The following is an 18,836-nucleotide window of genomic DNA, read 5'->3' on the forward strand; positions in this document are numbered from 1 at the left end:
ATCATAGCAGGGTGGGAACTCTCTGGGTGAGCATTGTTGGTGGGCGATTTGTCAAGGAGAGACCTGATGTCTGCTTCTGGAGCTGAAAGCAAGAACCCACAATAGGATATTGCCTCCTGGTACTAGGGATGTGGATGTGTCAAGATTCAATACATAATATTCTGAATGGGGAGAAAAGGAAGAGGGATCAGGTCCTGTAAAGTGTATTTAGATTAAAGGTTTAAAAGCGGGACCTCTAGAGTTGTATTCTTGGGGTTAGTCCCAGTTTGATATTCTAGTGAGGGTAGAAATTGGTGGTTAGGACAGATGAGTACATGGATAAAGAGTTGCTGGAGGAAGAAGGGCTTTTGATATTTGGGCCATCACTTTTCGGGCAGATGGGACAGAGTGAAGGTGCTTGACAAAGCCTTCTCTCTGTTCTATTCCCCATTCTAGCTCCACTCTTCCCCCTTCTCTTATCCTCACCTGCCCATCACCTCTCTGAGGTTCTCCACTTCCTTCCATCATTTTGTGTGTGAATCCCAACTAGATTACAAAAACATAGAATGTAGAATATAGAAATTTACAGCGCATTACAGGCCCTTCAGCCCACAAGATTCTAGATAACCTTTCCTTATCATAATTGTGGTATACTGAGTTATGAAAAGAAATGAGATTGCATTAGTAGTGTTAATATCTACATCTCTGAATGTTGTAATTCTTTTTGTACTTGCACAATTTGTTGTCTTCTGCACCTTGCTTGAACACCCTAGTGGGGCGGTCTTGCATTCATTCTGTTGGAGTTATTATTCTATAGATTTCTGAATGTACCCACAAGAAAATGAATCTTCAGGGTTGTATATGGTGATATATATACGCATTTTGTTAATAAGGGTACTTTGACCTTTGAACGTTAAAGCATTGCAAGCACTGAACGTTAAAGCACAAGTAACTAACAGCAGCAGGTAACCAACTCAATCAACTCATTCTCACAATGAACCTGCCTTGCTTTATACTAAAAGTCGGCTCAAGCTGGACAGATAGTGGGACATTTTCTGATAAAGAGCAGCCCATTGGATGACAAAGACATACTTGAGTTATACTGCCATGACATCTCGAGCTTAATGAAGGTACAAAAGCTGAGAACCAGCTATACTACAAAATACTGAATACTTACAGACAAACAGTTGATTATACAAACATATAAACAAGCATTAGAAAGGTTGCAGCAGACAATACAAGAATGAGAGTGGTCTTTTTAAAGCAGAATGGAACTTCAGATTGAAGAAGGGAGATATTAAAAATATCTGTAAATACACCTGTCAGCTGATCTGCACAGGATCTGATCCAGATGCTTTCTGTAGCTTTTATCTATGGAAGAATGATTCTGCGCCCCCAACGGTGACTATGGGTTCATGTTTATTGGAGATGCTCGGGATTGACAGTGATATTCCACTCCCATATTCAAAGCCTACCTGGAATGTATTACTTACATCGGGAAGGGCTGCACTGTTGTTGACGATACTGCCCGATTTCATTTGGCAGTCCATTATAGCATGTAAGGCTTGCCACAAGTGACAGCTGGTGTGACTCAGTGTAGGGGTGATATTGTCTCTTGGCATCTTTCATAGCTTTACACAGGGTGTATCTCAATTTCCGTAAAGATTAGTGTCACCTGATTTGAATGCTACAGTCCTAGACCAGTAAGAATTGGATATTGTTGTTCATCCATTGTTGCCAGGTTGGAAATACCCAAACTGTCCTCTTTGATACATAGTCTGCAATGCATTTGCAAAGGAATTCCATGCTGGTGGTGACTCTCCTTTGGGCTGGCGGCTGAGTTTGAACGTGGGACTGGTCTAAGCACTTGCATAGAAGCTCATCTACTTTCTCAGACCAGCTCTGTTCCATCCTCCCTATGTTGTAAATCCTCTAAGCCTATAACTGAGATGTCTAGCAACTCCCCTCACATTGTGTTGAAGAAAAAGTTAGTCAATTATCTTACCAGCATTTTCTTAGGAAGTTGTAGAAAGTTAGAGAACACAGCAATAGGAGTTATAGAGAAGTACAGAACAGAAACAGCCCTCCTCTTCAGCCCATCTAGTCCATGCTGAAATCATTTAAGCTGCCTACTCCAATTGACCTGCACTGGGACCATAGATCTCCATATCGCCACTATCTATTGACTTGTCCAAACTTCTCTTGAACATTGAAATCGAACTTGCATGAACCATTTGTGCTGGCAGCTTTTTCCACACTCTCACAACCCTCTGAGTGAACAAATCTTCCCCCCCCCCCCATGTTTCCCTTAAATTTCTCATCTTTCACCCTTAACCAATGACCTCTAGTTCCCAATCCCAGTAGAAAAAGCCTGTTTGTCTTATCCTACCCTATCCATACCCCTCATAATTGTGTATATCTCAAGTCTCTCCTCAATTTTCTACATTCTCAAATATGTAGTCCTAACCCAGGGGTCAGCAACCTTTACCACTGAAAGAGCCACTTGGACCCGTTTCCCACAGAAAAGAAAACACTGGGAGCCGCAAAACCCGTTTGACATTTAAAATGAAATAACACTGCATACAACGTTTTTTTTGCCTTTATGCTATGTATAAACAAACTATAATGTGTTGCATTTATGAAATTGATGAACTCCTGCAGAGAAAACGAAATTACATTTCTGCATGCAACAAAAACATTTTGAACTCCGAAAAAAAGACGTTGGGTTGAAAGTTACTTTTAAGTAAAATATTCAATGTCTATTTGAGTCCTTCTTGTATTTATGAAAAACGCCGAACTTAAATTTTCCGCCAGCAGCAAACCAAAAATAACGTCAGCCAGCTGTCATCCTGAAAAATGAAAGGACTATTTCACTGAACAATGAAAAAATATGAATATAAGTAAAATAATAGGCAATTAAAATATTTATCATACTTGGTTAATGGGATTTCTGCTCCTGGACCTCAGCGCACAGCGTCTGCACATCAGGGCTGTATGATGTCACCTTCATCTTTACACAGGATCGCAAGCTGTCATCTGTGAGGTTTTCAATATCACTCCATTTGTGTTTCTGAGCAAGAACGGCCTTCTGACGGGCAACATCTTCAAGGTCTGCTGTCAAGCGTCTAAACTTGGACACCCATATGTCTTTGTCGGCTATGTCGGCCAGTTCCATCTCAAGATCAGGTTGACTCACACCTGCCAATGCAGTCGTATTCAGTAGGGAAGGATCGACGCTTAAGGGAGTGACCGGGAAGGATAATGTGTTTTTTTCCTCTCTGAACTCACAGAAGCGTTTCCCAAACGATGTTTGCATTGCGATGATTGCAGAATGTAAATACTCCGAAATTATCATGTCGTGACCTTGTTTGAACTCTCTCAAATTGGGGAAGTGAGACAAAGTGCCTTTCTGTAAATCTCTGGCAAGCACTGTCAACTTGCGCTCGAATGCCAAAACATCCTCCAACATGTGCAGGGCTGTACGTCCTTTCCCCTGAAGAGCTGTGTTCAGCGTGTTCAGGTGCGCTGTCATGTCTACCATGAAGTGTAGCTTTTCCAGCCACTCTGGCTGTTCCAGCTCAGGAAAGGTGAGCCCTTTGCTGCCCAGGAAAGTTTTCACTTCTTCCAGACACGCGACAAAGCGTTTCAGCACCTTCCGTCTGGACAGCCAGCGATAAAAACACGTTGTAGCGGTGTCAGTAAACTGCAGTCAAAGATAGCTTTATTCGAACTAAACAGCCTTGCTTTTAAGCCTCCCTCAACCCAGCCCCCATGGACGCAGATGCTGCAAAAGACGCGTACTCACAAACCCCCGTAGGCTATCTCCCTTAGCCGGAATGCTGGCTAATTGTGAGCCGTTTCGGATGTGGCAGGAAATGTGTCGCTACACTTAGGTTGTACAAGATCACCATAATTACATTTCAAAAGCTAACAAACTAACATAAAATACATTTTAATTAAATACTGACCAATTATTTCCCAAAGCCACAGGGAGCCGCAGCACAGAGGTGAAAGAGCCACAAATGGCTCGGGAGCCGCAGGTTGCCGACCCCCGTCCTAACCTATTCAATCTTTCCTTATAACTCAGGTCCTCCAAACCCAGCAACATCTTGTAAGTTTTCTCTGTACTCTTTCAACCTTATTTACATTTTTTCTGTAGGTAGATGACCAAAACTGCACACAGTACTCTAAACTAGGCCTCACCAAAGTCTAATACAACTTCAACATAATACCCATTTTCTGTATTCAATACATAGATTTCTGAAGGCCAATGTGAGGGGTAGGGAACTCTGGACAGAGGTAGTCGATAGATAGTGGCGATATGGAGATCAATGATCCCAGTGCAGGTCAATTGGAGTAGGCAGCTTAAATGGTTTCAGCATGGACTAGATGGGCTGAAGAGGAGGGCTGTTTCTGTTCTGTACTTCTCTATAACTTCCATTGCTGTGTTCTCTAACTTCCAACAACTTCCTAAGAAAATGCTGGTAATTGTTGAGATGACCAAGTGGATGCTACCTCATAGACTGGACGGGCATCACTGGTTCTCATCCTGACTTGCCAGGTCAGAGGAGATAACTATGCTCCTGGTGTACCCTCATCACAGAAGATCTGTGGGAGTGACTACATCTCATTATCCACATGGAACGTGAGCATACTCCCCAGGCAGGGAAACCACAGGAGCTCACATATGAGCTAGAGAGGTCTACCTGAGACATCGTGGGACTCTGTGAAGTCGGGTGAAAAACCTCGGTGAACATCTCACTGAGGAAGGTCATCTACTATACTACAGTGGAGAATTTGACAAACGTGGCAATGGTGTAGGATTTCTTATCACAAAAGCATCAAGAACTCAGTACACGGGTGCTGCCTAGTATCTTGCAGGAATATCTCTCTCTGCCTCAGAGCAGCACCTTTCAACAACACAGTAACACAGGCCTAAGCACCAACAACTGACTTTGAAGATGACCAAGTGGAGGAGTTCTACGCCCAACTCCAGGGCATCATTGACAAGGTGGACAAAAAAGAGATTCCGATCATCCGGGGAGACTGGAATGTCAAGGTAGGTGCAGACATACTAAAAGACTAGAAGGAATTCTGCAGCCCCTCCTGTAATGTCGCATTCAATGAGTGAGGATTACGCCTACTTGAGTTCACAAGCTACAACAACATGGTGCTTGCAAACACTCTTGGAGAGCACAAGGCATCATGCTGCTGGGGCTGGCATGCATCCAATGGAATAACTCACATCCAGATCGATTACATACTGGTGCAGAACTGGTTTCGGTCTGGGATCAAGACAGCCACGACAAGGATGTTGCCAGGAGCTGTTATTGGAAGTGACCAGAACCTGAGGATAAGGAACTTTTGAATCAGGCTGAAGGAAGTCAGGAAGCTCAAAAGCATCAAAATTAAATTCAACTTGGACAGACTGAAGGACCCCTCTACTGCTGAATCCTTCAGCTGGCGGAAAATTCACATGACTGCTGATGCTTGATGAAGATGTTGATACATTGACAGCTGAGTTCAATGAAGTAATGACAGAAACAGCCAATGAGATACTTGGAGAACACTGTAGGAAAACCAAACCTTGGGTAACAAAGGACATCCTGGAAATGTATGACACGATAAGAGACCTGAAGAAAACTAAGAACACAACAACAGGAGCTGTAGCATACAAAGATCAGCAAGAAGATCAGGGAAAACACAATCAAAGCCAAGGAAGAATGGATTGAAAGACAGTGTACAGAGATAGAAGACAGCTTGAACAAGAATAACAGACGGCAAGCACTTCAAATTGTGAAGAAGCTCACTAAACAGAGACAGGCACCATCCAGGACATCTTCAGAAGATGAAGACATTCTCAACAGAAGGACTGAATATTGTTCAAAGCTTTACAACCATCAGACCCAAGGGGTATCCAGTGTACTTGCAAGCCAGGACTTGTCAAACATCAATGACTTTTGAATTCTGCGGAAAGAAGTAGAAACAGCCATAAAATTGCAGAGAAATGGCAGTACTGCAGGAATAGACAACATCCCAGCTGAGCTGATAAAACATGGGGGAGAGACAGTGATAGACATCCTCACCAATACCTGCAACAAAATCTAGCAGACTGGGCAATGGCCAACACCCTGGACAAAATCACTCATCATCACTGTCCACAAGAAAAGTAACTTCCAGCAGTGTCATAATTACAGAACCATAAATCTTATCAGCCACACAAGGAAAGTGACGCTAAAAGTCATCTTAAATAGATTGAACCCACAGGCAGAAGAAATAATCGCTGAAGAGCAGGCTGGATTCAGAAGAGGAAGAAGTACAACAGAACAGATATTCAACCTTTGAGTATTGTGTGAGAAATAAAACCAACATCAAAAGGACATCTGCCACATATTCATGAACCTCAGGAAGGCATTCGATACGGTGTGGCATGATGCCCTCACGGCCACATTGAACAGATATAACCTGGATCAGAAGCTGATCCAAACCATCAAGTCTCATGATCCCGGCTCAAATTCCCCATTACATCGTTAATTGGACCCTAACCCCCTTGCCTGATTTCCAATCGTTCCTAGTTCAACAAATTACATACACCTGCATCAGTAAATCAGTAACTGCAGAATAAAAACCCTGGAATCACAACAAGGAACAACTGCCATTTTGTTGGTCAACTCTTGTATCAGCAATCTTATTTCATGGTTATTTAGGACTGTCAGTTCTAAATTCTGCATCACCTCCTGGATTCTCCGCACGAACCTTGTCTCTGTATAAAGACTCCCTGAGATGCTGGCTCTCTGTTTGCAGTGGTGCTAATGCCTAACGACTCTGCCTCAGCATCTGTGTCCTGCACCTGGGTTCATCCCCAGCCACGTCCTTGCGACACAAGTAGCTCTACATCAAAGCTCACATTGTGGTACTTCTTCAAAGCAATTCAGAGGGTGACTCCACATGCCAGTTGGAGTCTGCCAAGGCTGCCTAGTTTCACCCAAGCTGTTCAACATTTTCCTGGGGCAAGTAACCACAGATGCCCTGGAAGACCATATCGGCTCAGTCAGCATCAGAGGACACATCATAACCAACCTCAGGTTCACCGATGACACTGATAGGCTGGCAGGAAGTGAGGATGAACTGGCCTGCCTTGTGAACTGTCTGGATGATACATCTACCAGATATGGCATGGAGATCAGCACAGAGCAAACCAAACTGATGAGCAACAGTGAGGAGTCAGTCATGACAAAAATCAGTTAGTGGACAGGAACTAGAGACTGTCAAACGGTTCAAGTATCTTGGCACCATCATCAACCTGAAGTCCTTGCAAGGTTAGTCCAAGCAACAGCAATACTTGCTTAACTTAAACCAATCTGGAGAAACAACAACGTCATTCTCAAATCCAGATTGAAACTCCTGCATGCACTTGTTCTCTCCATCTTCTTGTATGCTTGCAAAACATAGACTTCAACAGCAGAAATGTAGAAGAAGATCCAGGTGGTAGAAATGAGATGCTTCAAAAGGCTCCTCCACATCTCCTATACAGACCATGTCTCAAAATACGAAGTATGAGTAACCATCACCCAGCACATGAGACACTATGGAGATCTACTGTCCACAGTAAGTAAGAGGAAACTGTGATGATATGGCCACACAACAAGATAAAGTGGACTCTCAAAGTCCATTCTTCAGGGAACAGTGCCGGGGAAAAGGAAAAGGGGCAGACAGAGGAAGAAATGGGCAGACAATATTGCAGAATGGATTAGAGAGAGCCACAACCCAGACACACACCCACACTGTGAGGGATGGAGGCAACTAGTGCAGCACTCATCTGTACAGTGCCCTTACAACCCTGGCAGGTTGTGGATTCCATAACTGTAACAGTAATGTGCCAAAAGCATTCTTTATCACCCTATCTACCTGTAACACCACTTTCAATGAATTATGTACCTGTATTCCCAGATCCCTTTGTTCTACCACACTCCTCAGTGTCGTACCATTCACGGTGTACGACCTACCCTGGTTTATCTTACCAAAATGCAACACCTCAGACTTGTCTGATTAAATTGTCATTTCAGCTCATTTTCCCAGCTGACGTAGACCCCTCTGCAAGCTATGATAGTCTTCTTCACTGACTACTGAACCCCCAATCTGGGTGTTATCCATAAATTTGCTGGTCCAGTTAACCACATTATCATCCAGATCATTGATATAGAAGACAAATAGCAATGGACCCAACACCAATCCCTGCGGCACTCTGCTAGTCACAGGACTCCAGTCAGAGAGGCAACCACCTACTACCACTCTCAGGCATCTCTCACAAACCCAGGGTCTAATCTAATTTACTATCTCATACTTCATGGGGTGTATGGGGTATCTAGGGAGGGGTAGCACCTCTGGTGGGGGGGGTTTGCCATGCCCTTTTTCAGGGCAGCTCGACCCCCTTTGGTCCCCACCTGGTGCTCAGCTCTCACCTGTGGCTCCAAGTAACTGTAACACATACAGTGGCCACACCCCGGCAAACTGTCTCGGCAGATGGGCCAAACCAGGTAAGGGCAGCAGATGGGTCTTTGACCCTTGGTGAGGTAGGGGGTTTCCCAGCGTGTGAAGTCTGGCCCTGGCAGATTGAGCTGAGAAGGCCAATTAATGGTCCAATGGTCAAGGAGGCAGGCCAGCAGGCGTTGTGGAGTGCTAAGAGCACGACAAGGCACTTAGACATCCTGGTCATCCATTGCAAGAGGTGGTGATCTCTTTAAACTCACCCGTTAGAAGGCAAAGTCAAACCACTGCTGTAACCTGCCAAGTACACGATTTCCCAATATGTCAGAGCAGCGTGAAGAGAAATTGTCCATCAACTGGAATTTCCAGATGCGACCTAAAGCAAGCATAATTCATAGTGACTGATTGAACCTTCTTGACCAGGCTCCCATGCAGGCCCTTGTCAATTGACTTACTGAAGTCCACATAAACAACATCCACTGCCTTGCCTTCATCCAGTTTCATGGTAATTTCCTTGAAAAAATTCTGTAAGATTGGTTAGACATGACCTACCACACATGATATCATGCTTAAACAGTCCATGCCTGTCCAAATACTCATATATCTTGTCCCTTAGAATACCTTCCAATTGCTTTCCCACAACTGCTGTCAGACTATAATTTCCTGCTTTCTGGTTAGAGTCTTTTTTAAAAAACGGAAGAAAATTGCCTGTCCTCCAATTCTCTGTTACCTCTGCTGTTGTTAAGGAAGTTTTAAGTACCTCTGCTTGGGCCCTGCAATTTCTACACTTAAATCTCATAGGGTTGAGTTCTCCAGTCTGTCCTGACTAAGCACTGGCGTGTCATTTTCCATGACGAGTAACATTACTCCTCCTCCTTTAACCCCTACAGCTCTGTCATCTCTAAAACAACCCCCAGAATACTGGGCTGCCATTCCTGCCCCTCCTGCAAGTGTCTTACTATTGGCTTGTTGTTCAATCGCTAAGTCAGGTTCGACTCTTCGTGACCTCATGGCATCCTGCACACCAAACCTTCTTGTTGGAAACCGCCTCTCTAAGATTACCCAAGATCATACGCATTGTCTGAGTAATATTATCTATCCTTCGTAGCCTCTGTCATCCTCTCAAAGTAAAACAGAATGTAAAACCTTCTGTTTTACCTAACATGAGAGACTTCTCCAAGGAATTCTGACTTCTCATAATGTGGCCAAAATGTTTGAGCTTTTGTCTCATAATCAAGCTTCCTAGTGAGCAGTCTGGCTGTATTTCTTCAAGTATTGACTTGTTGGATCTTCTTGCTGTCCAACAAACTCTTAACACTTTCATCCAAGTTCAAAGGAGTTGATTCATTTGTATTCAGCCTTACTAATAACCCAGCTGTCACAGCCATACATCGCAACTGGGAATACCATAGACTTGACCGTACGGATCTGCATAGACAATGTTATGTCTCCGCTCTCCAGTATCTATATACTATTAAAACTCTCATGCCCGCTCTGTCTGTTTGTGACCTCCAATTATCGAAACAGTTCATTACAGCCACACTATTTTGGCTAAATCGATTTTAAATGTGCTAACTTACAGAAGGCAGGCAAAGTTCAGGGTTATATATTCATATAAAATTGCTCATTCACCAAAATCAACAGGCTCGCTTTCACCCAAGAGCCGATCCGCCATCATGGAAATCGGGACGCGACACCGCGACGCGTGTGCACGGCCAGCCTCAGCAGCGACACCAACCGGAGCAAAAGGGCAGGGCAGCTCTATTTCGAGCGGTCACATATCACCATCAGCATGTGCAGGATTGGGACAGATCCGACTGCCACCCATCAATAAGAGATCATTAAATCTTATTGTAATGATGTACTTCTCTTTCAATATTTTTATTAGTTTCTGCATAAAGGAATACAGAGTACAAGAAGATTTATATTATAAGTCAAAAAAATGTACCAGATACATTTTATTAAAAATACAGTTACAATCACAAAACCCTGTATTCATAATAATTTAATTAAATCATAATATTGAAATATAATAATTTTGCTATACAGAAAAAAAATCTAAACCCACTACCAAAGTCAAAGCTGTTAGGAAAAGCAAGAAAAAGGGGAAAAACCCTTATCATATAATAAAATATACTACTAGCCACCATCTGTACTTTTACAACAAATCAAAGGGTTTGAAAATAACACAAAAATGATCCCCACAATGTATAAGAGTCTTGACTAGATTCAAAAACTGAACATTGGATCTCCTCTAAATTTAAGCATGAAATAACTTCCTGTAACCTGTAATGATGTACTTCGAGACACCCATAAAACTCTTTGCTGCAGTCAAAGGACAGCGGTGACAATATCTCGTCCATTTAGGACAGTGCCAACCACATCATCAAGAATAATCAGCATCCTTTGGTATTACTGCTTCGTATCTTCTATCCAGCATTAGGGTAAAAAAAACAATATGGACAGCCTAATTATGCTGCTTGGAAAGAGAAGGGGGACATTATGGTCAAGAGATGACGCCAAATGTCATCGGGAAGTGGCAAGGAGAGGAAGCGAACAAGAATCGGATGAGGCTAGGGCCGCACGACTTCAGGATCAAATGGTCAGGCAAAAAAGATGAGAGAAGAGGAGACAGGAGGAGAGGCATGCACGTCTCCAAAACGACAACAACAGGCATAGAAGGAGGAGAGAGGAAGAGACAGAGGAGCTGAGAAATGCATGTCTCCAAGATCAGAGACAAAGAACAAACAGCAGAAGAGATGGCACATGAAAGGACTGCACGTCTCCAGAATGACAACGAGAGGCACAAGGGTGGCAGATCAACCGGAAACATTGCCATCAGAAGTGTCGTTTGTTATCACTGGTTTAAAAGCGATTCTCGCTCTCATTACTTCGTATGAATAATCCTCAACAGTGATGGCAGAGATTCACTCGATCGGACTTAAACAAGCTTTAATGTATCCAGCGAAGCTTAGAATTACGCTGAACGACAACAGTCAGCAATTTTTTAACACTCCGGAAGAAGCGAAGAAATTTGTTGAAGAATTTCGATCTTCTAGTGCAACTTGAACTATGTGTTATGTTGAAGATTTTTCGGAGAGAGGATACCATTTCACTTTAAGTTTTAACCTATGAAGCTGGGTTATAACTTCTTATCCTGATCTACGGGTCTGTTTTTTTTTTACTATCATCATTGTTTATAGATGCTCTTTTAAATTTTTATAATATCTTTTTTTTATTCTTTTTTCTGTTTCGGACATATACATTTATATTTTGTAATAATGATTTACTTTTTTTTTCAAGATGTCGTTTCTTTTTCCCGTAAGATTCTGTTTTCTGTAAGCATTTATTTGTTTGCCTGTATTTAGAAATGGGACGAATGTTTTGGATTTTTTGGTCTTTTTTTTATATATTGTAATATTTATTACATCCCTTTTTTAATCCTATTTTGATAACTTTTTTATTAAATTTCTTTTAATAGGTTGCTGAACTTACATTTGTAGTTTGTAATATGGCTTTTTCAAAATGGCGTTTCTTCTTCCCATAAGTCTTTGCTTCTGAAACGTCATCTTTCTTGTATTTGAACATGGAATTTTTTTTAAAGGTATATTACACTTTCAAATTTTAATGTTTATACTTTTTTTTATTAATGATTGTTTGTTTTATTATATTAGTTTTTTCATTCTGACTGATATATATTTTCTTTTTGCAACCCTATATCTTAATCTGGGTGTTATATAGTTTTCTTTTAATCTTTTTATAGAGCTGCCATCTTGAAATGGGGGTAATGTTAGTATTAGATTATGCGCCTGCCGCTTGGCTTTCTTTCGAAGGGTGGGGGGAGGGGGAGGGATCTTTTTTCACGCTTTTGCTTTTTATTTTTTTGATTTTAGTTTATAGGCCGACTTTAAATTATTAATATTGCTGAGGTGTCATGTTCTCGAGTTGCTCCTGAATCAATTTTCCTTCTTCCTGAATTATGGGTTATGTGTCTTTTTAACCTTTTATGATACACACAACTAATATTGGCATGATGGATAACTTTATCTCTTGGAATACTAATGGTTTAAATCATCCGATTAAACGTAAAAAAAATTTAAAGTATTCCATAGATGGAACGCTAATATTATTTTTGCACAGGAGACCCATATTAGGAGGGAGGATAATCAACGTTTTTTTAGGTTCTGGAAGGGTCAACAAATTCACTCGAATTGTACCGCCAAAATCAGGGGAGTGTCTATTTTTATAGATCCCTCAATATCGTTTACACATCATGAAATTACTTCTGATCCACAGGGCAGATTTTTGTTGATAACTGGCTCACTTTTTAATCGAAAAGTTGTTCTAGTTAATATTTATGCTCCAAACTTTGACTGCCCTGAATTTTTTAAACATTTATTTACTTCCCTTCCTAATCTAAATGAATATATGTTGATAATGGGTGGAGATTTTAATTGTTGTTTGAATCCTTCGATGGATAGATCTAAACCTATCCGTACTCTTCCGAATAGATCAGCCCTACTTATTAATTCTTTTATGGTTGATTCGGGAATCACAGAAATATGGCGGTTTTTGAACCCTAAAGATAAAGAATTTTCATTTTTTTCACATGTATATCATAGCTATTCTAGAATTGACTATTTTCGTATTGATCATCGGTTATTAACGGATGTTATTGATTGTAAATATGATTCTATTACTATTTCGGATCATGCACCCTTGAAGTTATCTATTAAGATTTCGGACTTTTCCAATAATATTAGATCTTGGAGACTTAATGCTACTTTGCTTCAAGACCCAGAATTTATCACCTACATAAAACAGCAAATTGACTTGTTTTTCTCAACAAACTATACTGAAGAAATCGACAGAGGAATACTTTGGGACTCTTTTAAGGCTTTTATCCATGGACAAATTATCTCATATTCCGTTGGTAAAAGAAAACAAAGATATTCAGATATTGCTTTATTAGTGGATAAAATTAAGGAAACTGATAAGATTTATTTCGTGACTCCTACCAAAGAACTTTATAAGAAGAGAGTTGAGCTTCAAATGGAACATAGTTTACTATTATCTTCTTCAATTGAAAATCAATTAATTAGGACCAGGGCTCAATTCTATATTCACAGTGATCGAACTGGTAAACTGTTAGCTAATCAATTAAAAGCTATTTCGACTAAGCGACAAATTATTAAAATTTGTAAACAAGACGGTAATTTAACTACTGATCATAAAGAAATCAATAATACTTTTCAAGATTTTTATAAATTTTTATATCAATCAGAATTTGATGGTGACCTGTCCATGATGGATAATTTTTTTAACAATCTGAATATTCCTAAACTGATAGATGAAGATCATAGCTTGTTAGATGCTCCTATCTCTATGGTGGAAATAGGAGAGGCTATCTCATCAATGAATTCAGGGAAAGCTCCTGGTCCTGATGGTTATATAGTTGAATTTTTAAAAACTTTTTCTTCTTTGCTTTCCCCTTGGTTATGTGAAATTTTTAATGATGCGTTTGCTAAGAAGAGATTACCTCAATCTTTTTATGAAGCTAATATCTCTCTAATTCTTAAAAAAGATAAAGATCCCACTTTATGTGCATCTTATTGCCCTATATCATTATTAAATGTAGATTCTAAGATTCTTACAAAAAATTTAGCCATTAGATTAGAAAAGGTACTATCACAGATTATTTCAGAAGATGAAACTGGTTTCATTAGGAATTGGTATTCCTTTTTTAATGTTAGAAAATTGATTAATATAATTTATACTTCACCACCCACAATCTCAGAATGTGTTATCTCATTAGATGCTGAAAAAGCTTTTGATAGAGTTGAATGAACATACTTATTTAATACATTGAGAAATTTTAATTTTAGTCCCAACTTCATATCATGGATTAAATTAATATATTATAAACCTGTTGCTTCTGTTCTTACAAATAATTATAGATCCTCTTTTTTTCAATTATCTCATGGTACGAGACAAGGCTGTCCCTTAAGTCCTTTATTATTTAATATCGCATTAGAACCTTTAGCCATTGCTATTCATGAATCTCCTAATATTTTTGGTATTACCCGTAATGAGAAGTTATACAAATTATCACTTTATGCTGATGACTTGCTGTTATATATTTCTGACCCTGACAGGTCTATTCCCGCTATTTTATCCTTGTTGGCTCAATTTGGTAGCTTTTCTGGTTATAAACTAAACTTGGATAAGAGTGAATTATTTCCCTTAAATGCACAAACTTTATTGAATGACAGGATACCATTTAAAGTTGTTACTGATAACTTTACCTATTTAGGTACAAAAATTACCAAGAAATATAAAGATTTATTTAGACTGAATTTTTTACCTATGCTTCATCAAATTCAACAACTTACTACAAGATGGTCTCCCTTATTCTTATCATTAATTGGTCAGATTAATGCTATTAAAATGATGATTTTACCGAAATTTTTATACTTATTTCAAGCCTTACCAATTTTTATTCCTAAATCTTTTTTTGATAACATTGATTCAAAGATTTCTTCATTTGTGTGGCAAAATAAAAATCCCAGGTTAAGTAAAAAGCAATTACAAAAATCTAAAAAAGATGGTGGTTTAGCTTTACCTAACTTTAGATTTTATTATTGGGCAAATAATATTCGTAACTTAATGTATTGGAAATTAGATTTGGATTCACCACTGTGCCCACAGTGGGTAAATTTGGAATGTAATGAGGTAAAGGGATATTCTCTATTCTCTGTTCTTGGTTCTTTTCTTCCTGCTGATTTAGTTAAATTTAATAAACAGATATCTAATCCTGTTATCAAACATACATTACGAATTTGGTTTCAATTTTGTAAGTTTTTTACTCTGAAAAACTTTGTTCTTGATAGCCCTATCTTACTTAATTTTTTTTTCAAACCTTCCTGGACAGATCAAGCTTTTAACATATGGAAAAGGAAAGGTATAAAATGTTTTCGTGATCTTTTTTTTGAAGATACTTTGATGTCCTTTGACCAACTTTCCAACAAATTTAAATTACCTAAATCTAATTTTTTCAGATATCTACAAATCAGAAATTTCTTACATAAAGTTCTACCATCATTTCCCAATTCAACTTCAGTGGATTTCTCAGATTTGATTTTTACCTTAAACCCTTGTCAGAAGGGATTAGTAGCTGTTATTTATAATATGATTATGAAGATACAACCAGAAATATCAGATAGAATTAAACAAGAATGGGAAAAAGAACTTCGATATAATATTTCAACAGATAAATGGGAAAAAATTTTACAAATGGTTAATTCCTCTTCTATGTGTGCTAAACATGCTTTAATGCAATTTAAAATTGTACATAGAGCTTATATGTCTAAAGATAAGCTTGCGCAATTTTACTCTTATATTAACCCTCAATGTGACAGGTGTCATCTAGAAGTGGCTTCATTGACCCACATGTTTTGGTCATGTCCCACTTTACATAACTATTGGAAGGACATATTTGTTACCATTTCTTCAATTTGGAATATCGATTTACAACCTCAATTTATTACTGCAATTTTTGGTATACCAAATGAGGATGGTATTCAGTTTTCCCCTCCAATCAGACAAATGATTGCTTTTGTAACATTAATGGCCAGAAGGTCTATATTACAAAACTGGAAAGAAGTAAATCCTCCTACCACGTCTCAGTGGCTTTCTCAAACTATTTCATATCTAAGTTTGGAAAAAATTAGAAGCACTATTTTTGACTCATCAGTCAAATTTGAGGAAACTTGGGGACCGTTTATTCGGCATTTTCATATGAATTAATCTGACCTTTTCTAGACCTTCTTTCTGCTTATTCTTGTTCAGGTATGGAGTTCCGGAGTTTTTTTCTGACACTATCACATACTTATAAACTGTTACTATTGCCCATGTTAGTTTATTTTAGTGTTTGTTTTTATCAACATACATTTTCTTTCACTTATTTTCAATTTTTTTTCTTTTTTGACGATTATTTTTGTTTTCTTTTCATATATAGTTATATAGACTTGATGGATTAATATACTTGTTTCTGTTGATGTTTTAATAGGATATTATTATCTTATTACCAATGTAATTTCAAGTCTATTGTATTCATAACCTATTCATTATTATGTTATGGTTTTTTTTATATATATGAAACTTAATAAAAAGATTGAAAAAGAAAGAAAAGAAGTGTCGTTTGTTAAACAAAGAGCAGATATATTTGCCTTGCTACGTGTCTTTCTTAAATTGTTTTTTCTTCTTCAATTTCCAAAGCAAAGCAATGCCAATAGCATTCAGGAAAATTTAATGTTCATTCTGGTCACATCAGACTGCACTACCTTTCTCTCAAAGGGTGCTCCAATAGGTCACCCCCATTTTAAATCTGCCATCGCTGCCCTCCCCGGAAGTAAACACCATTTAATTTTATGGCTGCAGTTACCATCTACAGAAATCTTTGAACCGAGAAAGTCAAAATCCGTCACTGCTTTCACTTCCTTTCCATTTATTACCACGGAGTTAATAGGACTGGTCGACATAATCTTGTTTTTCTCAATGTTGAGCAACAAGCCAGCTTCTGCACTTTCTTCTTTCACTTTGATCAGAAGCTTCCTCAGATCTTCTTCACCTTCAGCCATTAGAGTAGTATCATCTACATATTTGAGGTTGTTAATATTTCATCCGGCAATTCTGATTCCAACATTTGAGTCCTCTACACCAGGGTTCCTCATGATCTGTTCAGCATATGGATTAAATAAGCGGGGTGACAGTTTGCAGCCTTGTCGAACTCCTTTCCCAATCTCAAAACAGTTTGTTGCTCCCTGTTCGGCAATAGCTGTTGATTCTTGATTTTTGTACAGGTTTCTCATCAGGCAGATCAGATGTCCAGGTGTAGACATTTCTTTAAGGATTTGCCATAGTTTATTATGGTCCACATTTTGAAGACTATAGAGTAGTCAATAAAACATAGATAAGTACTTTTCTGGTATTCCCTCGATTTCTCCATTACCCAGCATAGGTTAGCAATTTCCTCTCTGATGCCTTTGCCTCCTCTAAAATGAGTATGTACATCTGGCAGTTCTTATTCCATATATTGCTGCAGTCTTGCTACAACTCCTCCCTCGGAGTGTCAGACACCCTGAGCCAATAGGCTGGTCCTGGACTTATTTCCACTTGGCATGATTAACTTATTATTATTGAATTATTTATGGTTTTATGTTGCTATATTTCTTCACTATTCTTGGTTGGTGCAGTTGTAACGAAACCCAATTTCCCTCGGGGTCAATAAAGTATGTCTGTCAGTCTTGCCTTGCTAGCATGTGAAAATAGTGAAATTGTTCGGCAATTTGAGCATTCCCTTATATTTCCCTTCTTGGGAATTGGGATATAAACTGATCTTTTCCAGTCTAAAGGCCATTGTTGGGTTTTCCAGGTGTGCTGGCAAATCATATGCTACACTTTTACAGCATCAACTTTAAGAGTTTTAAACAATTCAACTGGTATCCTGTCACATCCTGCAGCTTTATTATTGTTAAAATTCCTATCACCCACTCAACTTCAGTTTCCAGAATGTCCGGCTCTAGATCGATGAGGTCTTGCAGGACATTGCAGGTGTCTTTGCTGTTGGGATCTTTCCTGTACAATTCTTCTGCACATTCCTGCCATCTCTTTTTCATGTTTTCTGCTTCTGTCCTTCCCTTCTTTGTCTTTTACTATACTCATTTTTTCATGAAACGTTCCTTTGATTTCTCTAATCTTCTTGAATACAGGTTTTGTTTTTCCAGTTCTGTTGGCTTCTTCAGCTTCTTTGCATTGCTCCTTTAAGTAAGTTTCCGTATCTTTCTTTACTATCTTCGTGAACTTTGCGTTCAGTTGGAGGTATTTGTTCCATCTCCATTGGCCTTCTCTTCTCTTTGCTGCTCAGCCACTTGTAGACCCTCCACAGAAAGCCATTTTGCTTTCCTGCTCCTCTTTTTGTTTGTAATATTTTTGTTGCCACCTCTTGTATAATGCTCCTTACTTCTATCCATAGTTCTTCCAGCTTTCTCTCTACCAGGTTGAATCATGGAATCTGTTCTTCACCTCCATGGCATATTCTTGAGGGATGCTATCAACATCAAACTTTGCTGGTACATTGGCTTTCCTGATCCTCGTCAGTTTCATTCTGAATATTACAACCAATGGTTCATGGTATGAGCCACAGTCTGCTCCTGGTCCTGTTTTAGCTGATTGTACAGAGCTTTTCCATCTCTGATTACAAAGTATATAATCAATCTGGTTTCGGTGTTGACCGTCGGGTGATGTCCATGTATAGAGCTGCCTCTTAGGCTGTTGGAAGAAGGTATTTGCTATAACCAGAGAGTTAACTT

Source organism: Hypanus sabinus, chromosome 7 (genome assembly GCF_030144855.1).
Source record: "Hypanus sabinus isolate sHypSab1 chromosome 7, sHypSab1.hap1, whole genome shotgun sequence".
In the NCBI taxonomy this organism is placed as follows: Eukaryota; Metazoa; Chordata; class Chondrichthyes; order Myliobatiformes; family Dasyatidae; genus Hypanus; species Hypanus sabinus.